The sequence below is a fragment of the Plecotus auritus genome (genome assembly GCF_963455305.1).
Source record: "Plecotus auritus genome assembly, chromosome: 4".
Taxonomy (NCBI): Eukaryota; Metazoa; Chordata; class Mammalia; order Chiroptera; family Vespertilionidae; genus Plecotus; species Plecotus auritus.
The window spans coordinates 75986591-75997429 of record NC_137775.1 but is presented as its reverse complement, the minus strand read 5'-3'; positions in this window follow the sequence as shown (position 1 = coordinate 75997429).

Here is a 10839-nt window from a genome sequence, read left to right as displayed (position 1 = left end):
CACCCCTGTGCCCACCACAGCCTCATGGCCCACAGTTCCTTTCAAGGTGCATGAATTCATGCACTGGGTCCATAGTAAGTTATGAAGTAAATTTTTAAAAGTAACATATACTCCAAACCTTGTCCAGAGTGATGAAAATTATTTGTAACTAGAGGCCCGGTACATGAAAATTCATGCACTGGAGGGGGGGGTGGGGGTCCCTCAGCCCAGCCTGCCTCCTCTCACAGTCCGGGAGCCCTCAGGGGTGGGAGGCGACCTGGTGATCAGGGGAAGGCGACACCCCATCACACCTCTGCTGCTGCCACTGCCTGCAGCACAAGCCTAGGCTGGCCCTGGTTACCTGAGCCTCAGGCAGCCCTGGGAGGCTGGGCAGCTGACATCCAAGGCTTACCTGCACCTCGAGCAGGCCCTGGGTGGTTGGGGGGCTGAAAAAACTGGGGGACTCCGGAGGCAGGCGCAAGGAGCGTCCATGCGCCTGCCGCCCCAGCGGGGCTGAGGGGACTGGGCGCTACCATCTTGTGACTGTGAGCGCTGCCATCTTTGAGGGCAGGGAGTCAATTAGCATATTCCCTCCTTATTGGCTGTGGGCGCCGCCATCTTTGGGACGGCATGAGGGTCAATTGGCATATTCCCTCTTTATTAGATAGGATGGGAAGAAGGAAAACAAACCGAGAAGCCAGAAGACATCAGGGTTAAATGCTGCAACTGGTCCCTCCACTTGCTTCCTCTATGAACGCCCCCCCCTCATAAATGTCTCCAAGGAAACTCCTTTTTAAAGCTATAAACCCCCAGATAGGGAGATCTCAAACCATATGGACAGGGTAAAAGGGAATCCATGTTCTCTCTTGTCACAAAAAAATGAGTAATACTGTAGTTCACTTGTAATCATCTACTACATGCTTAACAAAAGTCAGGCACTATAATAGGGGCTTTTCATGCATTAACTAATTTAATCCTCGAAGTGACTTTTGAGGCATTATTATGAACCTCATTTCACAGATGCAGAGACTGAGCACAGAAAGCATACAAAACCTTCCCAAGGACACAGAGATAGTAAGTGGCAGAGCAGGACCCCGAGCCAGGCAGTCTAATCACAGAGACTGTGCTGTATAGGACTTTACACTGCACTGCCCCATGGGGACAATGACCATCCTCTCTCAAATTGTACGGTTGTGTGTGTTCTTATGTAAAGGGTTAGCCCTATTGTCGATAAACACATTGTTTCAGTCTCTTCTGTTACCATGTGTGTGTATAAGTGTGTGTGTGAATAAGGCATTTCAGAAATTTAAGAATCCTTTAGAAGAATGTGACAAATGCAACGTGTATAATGTGTTTTCCTATTGTTAGTATATATCCTGACATAGCTGCTTCTGTCCTATGGGGAGTGGGGGGAATGAGCTTATTATTAGAGAGAATTAAGAGGCATTAAGGGAATTAAGAGGAATTTCATAACCCTAACCAATACCAAACAAAAACTACATGACTTTTTGATCATGCAAGAATTTTGCCTCCTGAGAAATCAGATAGTTCAATAATGTTAAGTGTGCTTCCAAAATTATATTCTTAAAAATATCCCCAAACCAATAAGTAGCAAGCCATTCATTCGATCAGAGACTTTTTTATTTATTTTATTTTGGGGGTTTTTTAATTGATTTTATAGAGAGAGATGGGGGAGGGAAAGAGAGAAAAACAACGTTTCAATCGGTTGCCTCCAGAAAACGCCCTGACCAGGAATCGAACCGGCAACCTTTCAGTACACAAGATGACACACAGCCATCTAAGCCACACCAGCCAGAGAGAGACTATTTTGTAGTCTTTCTCCTTCCTTAAAGGAGTAAGTAATGAAGTGAAGTGAGATCATTCACATGTCAAGAAGCATTTAACTGTCTTAGCTGTAAACTTGATTAATAGTCATCACATTGAACCTAATAGCACAGCAGATAACATACTTTTCTGAAGCGTGTAAAAGCCTTCCTTGGGTATTAAGAAGATAGCCTAGGTGTGAGAACAGCTGTTTGGCTTATGTAGCAGTTTAGAATAGCAAACTTTTGCCCCAGGGGCACAAGAAACTAGAAGCATGGAAGTAGCATCTTCAGAACAACAGAAGCCTGTGTGTGTGTGTGTGTGTGTGTGTGTGTGTGTGTTTGGCCATAGATTCAGGGCTTATGGAAATCTCTGTGAATATCCAGGCAGGTCTTGATCTTGAGGAAAAGTGATTCTTAAACTTAGGCATGCAGAGGAGTTGCCTAGAGCACTTGTGAAAACACACATTCCTGGGCCTGAGAATTTGCAGCTCTAAAAAGCCGAGGTGTGCCTTTGAGCAGCTTTGCACTGTGTTAGGGCATCCTTGTAACCACGGTGATTCCTGAACTGCCTCTCTCTCTCACTATGTTATTCTCTTTTCTCATACCAGAGAGACAGAGAAACAGTTCTGGCAACCACAGGACATGCAAAAACAATCTCTGTCCCCTGACCAAAAAACAAAAACAAACTATATAGTCACCATACAGCATAGGGCTTCCTCGACTGGGTACCTGAGTGTGAAAAATGAGTATCGCTGCAGGGGGGAACAATTCTATCTCAACCTCCTCGAGAGCTTCAACTGTGGCAGGTGACCTTGCCGATTGAATCCTTGGGGTGTTGTTTCACACTATAAAGAGAAGCCAAGAAGATTCGAAGTTGAATACATGTGGGGTGCGAAATCTGCCATTTCAGTCAAGACATTTCTTTATTCTTCATTCAGCTTTAGGTTACTATTGATCCAATTCATAGCAAATTTTTCAGTAACTATTAGATGATTCAATCATACAATCATCCATTTAATGTTACATTTTTTATTTTTTTTTATTTCTTTATTGATTACGGTGTCACATATGTGTCTTTATCCCCCCATTACCCCCCCATACTCCCCTCATGCGCTCACTGCCCCCCTGATTCACATGTTCTCAGCAGATTTCAGTCAAGATATTTCTTTATTCTTCATTCAGCTTTAGCTTACTATTGATCCAATTCATAGCAAAATTTTCAGTAACTACTAGGTGATTCAATCATACAATCATCCATTTAATGTTACATTTTTTAAAGGTATGTCCAAAGGAGCTCAGCACAATACATTTTAGATGCTCCTTATCTAGGTGATATAACATTATATGTAGTATTTTTTTTAAGGTAAAAAGTGGGGGAGGAATTATTGTAACAAGTCTTCTGCTGTAGATAAAAAGGACATCCTCATTTTATTGATTGAGGAATTATGGTTAAAATAAATTAAGTTACTGGGGATGTAAACTACAACATAGAAAATATAGTCAATAATATTGCAAAAACTATGTATGGTGTTAGATGGGTACTTGAAATAGCAGGGGGATCACTTTGTAAAGTATATGATTGTCCAACCACTATGCTGTATGCATGAAATCAGTATAAGAAAATAATAATGAAAGTACACTGTAATTGAACATCTTAAAAAATAGATAGGTTATTTGTCCAAGATCATGTGCCAAGAGCATCGAGAGACACCAGGCCTGCTGTGGGCCACAGTGTGGAGGGTGAGATGAAGCCATAGCTGAAGCTGCTAGTGAACCAGGTAGGACCTTCAGTGGATAGCAGACAGGCTGACTCAGAGGACCTCTCATGCCAGAAAGAGCTGAAGGACCGAGGCAGCAGATGAGAAGGACCTGGGGGATGCCCTGCCTCTGTGAAGAGAAGAGACCCCAAGTCTCGCCAACCCTCCAGGCTTGAACTATGGATGGCAGCAGATGATCCATGGCCAGGTGTGACAAGGGATTTTTCTTAGAAGGAGGCCAGTGAAGACTTAAAAAATAGCAGAGTACCAGTATGTAGACTTTGCAGCCAACAGGTCATGAGTGAAACAGTGGAAATATTGAATTTGAGATACCTGGGGGACGTTCAAGTAGAGGTGCATTTTGAGAAACCAGTTTGGCAATCACCTGCTTGTAGATGGAAACTGAAGGTATGGAACGTACCATGGACACTCACTGGGTTTTCACATCACCCTACAAGGGTTCCCCTGCTCTGTCCCAGCTGCATTGTAATAGAGACAGTGGCCATGATTGTACACTGTGGCTTCTCCATTCCAGGCCACAGTTAACTGGGTGAGGAGGGTACACCTCCCAAACTGAACCAGGCCAGTTGGAATTGGAACTAGAAAAGTCCAACTTCAGGCAGGTTGATGATTATAAAAGATATAAATTTAGTCTGTGGTTTTAGCCGCCATTTCCCAATGTGTAGAGGAAGAAACAGAGAAAGCCAGTCTACCACAAAAGAAAACACACACAGACAAGCATAGAGATGAGAACAAAGAGAAAAATATGTTTTTGTTTATTTACAGTTCTGTGGCCCCTGGTTAGGTTCGTCCCTGAGACATAGCTGAGTCAAAGGTCTTTGAGTCCATGAGGCAACTTTCTATCTCTACAAAAAAAATATATTTTTTATTTAATCAAGTTTAATGGGAACACATTTTATTTTAAAATGAGGAAAAGACTTTTAGAGAGAAAAAAAGAGACCCTGAATAATAACCAACATTAAATATCAGAGAGAAGTTTGCAGGAGTTTGAGAAGTGGTCAGAGAAAGGAAAAAGAAGAAAAAAAACCTAGAGACTATAGTGTTTACAAGTCAAGAGAAACCCATTCAACAAAGGGTCAAATTCTGCCTGTCTAGTAGTCATGAACTATAAAGAATGAGGCGTGGCCAATGGCTTTAACAAGAGGCAGGTCACTGTTGGCTTTGGTGAGGAGAGTTAGAGTGGCTTGGTGTGGAGCTGTGAGGAGTATGAGGAACTCGAAAGAACAAGGATATGTGTAACCCAATCAATACATTTGATTTTAAAGAGGAGAGAGAGTATGAAGGGTATTTGGGATGATTATTACAGGGTTTGGTTTTTTCCCTCTTGGAACATGTGTGTATACTATACACATTGGAAACATAGTTAAATTCTGATGAGAAAGGAACATCAGAAGATTGATACACTAGAGATACAGTAGAAATGGGGGTATTTAGTAGCAAGGGGCCTGAGGAGGTCGGAAGGGTGGGATCCTGAGAACACCTCAGGGACACATCTTGCATCGAAAGCAGAAGGAAGGGAGAACCATGGTGAGGTGAGGCAAGATGCTAGTTTACCATCAGAGAATTGAGGAAGTGGTTTTCTTCTCTCCTTTCTAGACACACTTTTATTTCTTCCCCAAGTCCTGGAGACATGAGCTCTGACACCCCGCCACCCTGGGGTAAAGGAAGTTAGAGCATAGGAAGTCTGTGATACAGACCAGACCTTAGTATTATTTAATCAGTGTCACCCTCCTGTATGTTGTTTTGTTCTCTTCTGCAACACATATAGTCTGTCCTCAACCCATAAATTTATAAATATACCTAACTCCCTCAATTAAATTGGAATCTCTCTGTGGGAGAAAAACATGTCTTATCCAGTTTTGTACCTTCCTCTTCAGTACCTACCATACAAGTGATTTCTCAGAAATAATTATTTAATAAATTGAATAGAAATAGTACTTAGTATCTAACATCAATGACAACTTAAAATCTCACCATCCTTTCTAACATCTGACACCAAAGCATCATCATTTCTGATTACCTCTTAAAAAACTGAATTGGTATATGTGTTTTCTGGTGAGCTCAGAAAGAAAACTAGCCCTTTGTAGAAATTATGTAATTTGTAGATGCTCTAGAGGCTTTTATCATCTGATTCATTTAAATGAACCTCCAAATGAGTAAAAAATTATAGATTTTTTTATATTCCTTTCATAGTTTATTTAATGTTAAACATTTCTTCTTTACTTCGTTTCAGAACTATTTATTCCAAATCCACTGCAGAGTCATCCAGAATTTTTAAAACCTGGATTAATTTCAGACATCACATAATGCAGCAAATGTTTCCATGGTTTCATATTTCTAATGGCTCTCGAATATACCCTTCAGTATCAATAATATCCTTTCAATGCTCCCTTCTCCTCTCTCCACTGATACTGAGCCTGTACTTAATAACTGTTAACCAAAACATATTCAAATATAAGTCATGTGATTGGAAGTGCATTTCTGCCGTTAGTATTTCTAATACGCTTTTTCAATTTCTATTCATTTAAGATCTGGTTACTTTCATGTTTAATATTAGGTTTTTGTGATGATTTCTGAGCCACTAGTACTGACTCTTTAATGGTACGCTGCTGCCCTCTAGCTCATGTTTGAGAAGTTCCTTACAGTATAACAATTTCTTCAATAATCTCTTGTATATGCCCAATAAATAGATATCCATTCTTTTTCAATGAATTATTTATTGGCAGTTCTATGTAAATTCAATTTGTATGTTGATTAACTAAAAGTATACATCTCTTTACTTTCCAGATAAGATTAATATGATCAGTTGGTCAACTGATCATACTAATCTTAAAAGGAAAAATCCTCAAAACAGAGAAAAAAAAGAAAACAACTCTGTTTCTCATTGTGTTTTGTATTCTCAACAAATTCTCTTTTCACCATAATTTATACCTTTTTCCTTCAGGTAAGCTGCCTGTTTTTTGTCTTTTTTTTTTCATCAGCATGCTTTCCTATCTGTTATTCCTTAAGCAGAAGTATCAGATCTTTTATGTGCTTGATGAATGTGCTTAGTGAATACTTGTCAAAGGATATTTTTGAAGATGGAACAAAATAATTTCAGTTCAAATTCCAAGGACTGTCAGAAATTTCACCAGGTATCTATTATATTTAAAAAATTATAAAATTCTTTAAGGCTTGATGTACTATTCTTCTAGGAGAAATGTTCTGAAATAAATCCTGTTATGGAATGATACTCTTTTGTGATGAGATTTCCCTGGCCTGGATAGAGTAGCTGGCAGGTATCTATTACCTGAAGAATTCCACATCTGGTTTGCTGAGATTTGTTTGTAGTCAAACATATTAACTAAAACTCAGTGAAACTACATTAAATTGAACTGCATATTAGCAAAAAGGAACAGTCCCATTATTTAAGTATCTACCTGCATTTTGGTGCCCAGAAGCCTTAAAATTGAAATGTAAATGTGCAGCATAATTTTCAGTTTTGTACTCAGCTGGAACTGTATGGTGAATGGCTTTTGGGTATAGCACAGAAACCATGAGGTTCAAAAGGTGGAAGAAACCCACATTTGTCTCAACACTTAATTTCTGAGTCTTACTTCTCTTACTTTAAAATAAACAGCATGCCCATTTCATGAAATTGTAGAGAGCATCCAAAAATGCAATGAATGAGAAAGTATCAGCATGAAGTATGCTCTACAAAAGGAGCTTAATAGATCTTTGTTTCATTTAAATTTCATATAAACATTAAATTGTTCCTACTCTTCTGAGAAGGAGCACTCCTTGCCTTTTTCCCCTTCCCACTTACCCAAGTTGCTTGCTCTCTGTGTATCTTCTATATACTCCTTTTCAGTCAGTCTTCATTTTGCAAATTCTAGCTAGTTTAAGCAGGAAATGAATTTATAAAAAAGATATTAGGTAATTCACAGAACCTGGGGAGGATCTAAAAATCAGGCTTGACTGCTCCAGCAAGAACCTAAGCCACTGCCACTGGGACGCTTGTAACTGCTGCCCCCTCAGGCCTACAGGAATGGAGTCCCCAGAGGGCTGAATGATTGCATCAGATTGGCAGTCTTTGCAGCACCGTGGCTGCAAGAGAAACTGGACAGGTGAGCTTCTGGACAGGAGGCAGGAGACAAAAGTAGAGGAATCCCACAAACATAAAAAAGCTAGCGAAGGGTTTCACCTGGCCCAAAAAATCATGGCCATTTCTTTCTGCTCTTTGTTTTCTATGATCCCCATCATGCTGGTCAAATTGTGTTGCCTCAGGAGTTTCTAGAAAAAGAGAAGCTGAGGCCAATAACAAACCACAAAATGTTGATTCTCTCAGCTGTCCCCATCTCTATTTCTCACTCTCTCTGGGTATATGAAGGTATGTGAGAGTATTATACTGTCATAGGATAGAACTGTATTATGCATATAGTACCATGGTCGGCAAACTGCGGCTCACAAGCCACATGCGGCTCTTTGGCCCCTTGAGTGTGGCTCTTCCACAAAATACCACGGCCTGGGCAAGTCTATTTTGAAGAAGTAGCGTTAGTAGAAATTTAAGTTTAAAAAATTTGGCTCTCAAAAGAAATTTCAATCGTACTGTTGATATTTGGCTCTGTTGACTAATGAGTTTGCCAACCACTGCTATAGTATATAGGATGATGGATTAATCAATTGATTAATTAGTTATTGAATTCCAGAACATCGGCAAGGGACAAAAAAATATAATTATAAATATGAATAAGATCTGTGCCGTTCATTCTTGGAACTCACATCCTAATTAGGAAAGCTGTAAGGTAAACCACTAATTATATGCAACATGACAGGAGCTTTAACAGGGAACATGCAAGGCACCGTGCACATATTGCAGTGTTTAGAGATACAGGTTCTAACACCTGTAATAGAAAACCCAAGATTAAAGGTATCGTTCGATAATACCTATATCACAAACATATTGGTAAGTCTGTTTTGTTATACAGGTGACTGGAGATATGTCAATAGGCTGTTGTGTGATGCTGATAAGTTCAGACTGCACTGTGTGCTTTCAATTTTTATTCATATTTGGTTTTTAGATCTTTCAGTGCCTTCAAATCATTTCAAGCTTCATTGTTATTCAGACACTCACTGTAAAATGAAATTTTAGATCATAAAATGTCCTTGAAAATAGAAACTTCTTACTATGATACTGATGTTTTACTTTTCAGTCTTAAAATATTATCGTTTTTAATTTACATTTCTCATGTATACTCATTTAATAACCAACTTTAAATTCAGTAATCACATTTTCCCCTAAGCTTTGATTAGAACAATTATAGTGAATGAAAATAAGAAAGTAATTTTTGTAAAGAGATTCATAAAGCATCCTTTTCAAGCCATAAAAGCAGCCTTCCAAGTAGGTCTTTGTTTTTTTCAGTATTAGGGGTACAAACAAATTCTTTCTGCTCTGCTTAAGACACACAGATCCAAAACTCTTCCATTGTCTGCTCATCTTCTTTGTCTTGGTCTTCCCTAGTTCTATGAGTCCTAGCAGAAGACTCAGCACACAAAAGGTGCCCAATAAATGCCGCTGAATGTCTGTCTGGCCTTCTTAGCTAGACTAAGAAGGCACCTAGAAGCATCAGCAGAAAGTCCCCTACAAAATAGAAACCAATAACTGAATTTTTACACCTACATCAATTTTTCTTTAGCCTAAACTCTCTAGGCCAATGTTTATTGTTGGTTTGCCTTATACAATAAGAATGAACATCAGCCCACACCTAAGGAAAAATGGCCACACCAACTTATGCTATAAACTGACTGGTAGCACATGGCTGACTATTCTGTCACCTCACTACATTAAACCCTGAAGATAATATTCCCATAATTTCCTCACACTGGCATCCTGAATGTTGTGTTTTTTAAATGCTAATAAAATGTATAAGTGGAAAAATAAAGGCTACAAACACTGTGATTAGCAGGGTTTTTCATAACATCTTTAACCCATTGACGTAAAACCAAGGCAAAGCATGAGATTTGTTTCACAAAGGCTCAAAGACTCTGAACGGGTCTCTAGAACTCTGTTAGGGTGAGAGACAATACAATTTTTTTGCATGTGTGGATCCCTCTAACTCAGATTCTCCTCTTTGGAAGTGGAAAGATTGAGAAAGTAGGCTTTCACTTCTTGTATCTTTACTAGAGGCCTGGTGCACGAGATTCGTGTACTGGGGCTGGGGAGGGTCCGTCAGCCCAGCCTGCGCCCTCTCACAGTCCAGGACCCTTCAGGGGATGTCCACCTAAGCAAGTGTCAGACATCCCTCTCACAGTCCGGGGCTCTCTCAGTCTGGGACCCCTCGCTCCTTACCACCCATCTACAGCAGAGGCAGGAGAGGCTCCCGCCACCGCTGCTGCACTCACCAGCCATGAGCCCGGCTTCTGGCTGAGTGATGGTCCCCCTGTGGGAGCGCACTGACCACCAGGGTGCAGGTCCTGCATTGAGCGTCTGCCCCCTGGTGGTCAATGCACATCATAGCAACCAGTTGTTCCACCATTCGGTCGATTTGCATATTAGGCCTTTATTATATAGGATTCTTTCATCCCCAATTTCTCATATTTCCCACATACACCTACATTCAGACATATCACTCATACACACACAGTCAGTCAGACTCACAAACAAGTAAGACAGAATATAAAGTTTGTCACAAGTAATGAAGACCCCAAATCACTGTTCCTTACAGGAGATAGAAGTTTGTTTCTCTCTCAGATAACAATCTGAATGTGGGCAAATCGAGTTCTGCCCCACAAAACAGAGCTTCCATCTTGTTACTTCACCTTGTGTGGCCTCCATCCCCAGGAGCATTACTCCAGCCACCTGATCTGAGGCCAGCCAGCAGGAAGGGTAAAGGCAGAAAGATGGAGAAAGGACCAGGAGCAGTTCATCTGTCCTTTAAGGAAGTTCCTCAGAGCGTCCATACAACACTTCTACTTAATTCCCCTTGGCCTGAACCTAATAACATGACCATACTCAGCCACAATTGGAACTCAGAAATGCCACTTTGATTTTTCAAACTTTGTTCCCAACTGACATTTTTAGGTGTTATTACTGGAAAGAGAGGGGAGAATGAACATTGGCAGACAACTAGCAAGCTGCCATGGGCTTGCTCCCTCCTCTCCCTGACATGATGTAGTGTGTGGGATCTCATTCTCTGAGGATTCAGGGAAGATTCCTTTCCTTGTTTACCCACCCTACACTACCTTCCTTTCCACCACTTAATCCACAAAGATCCTTA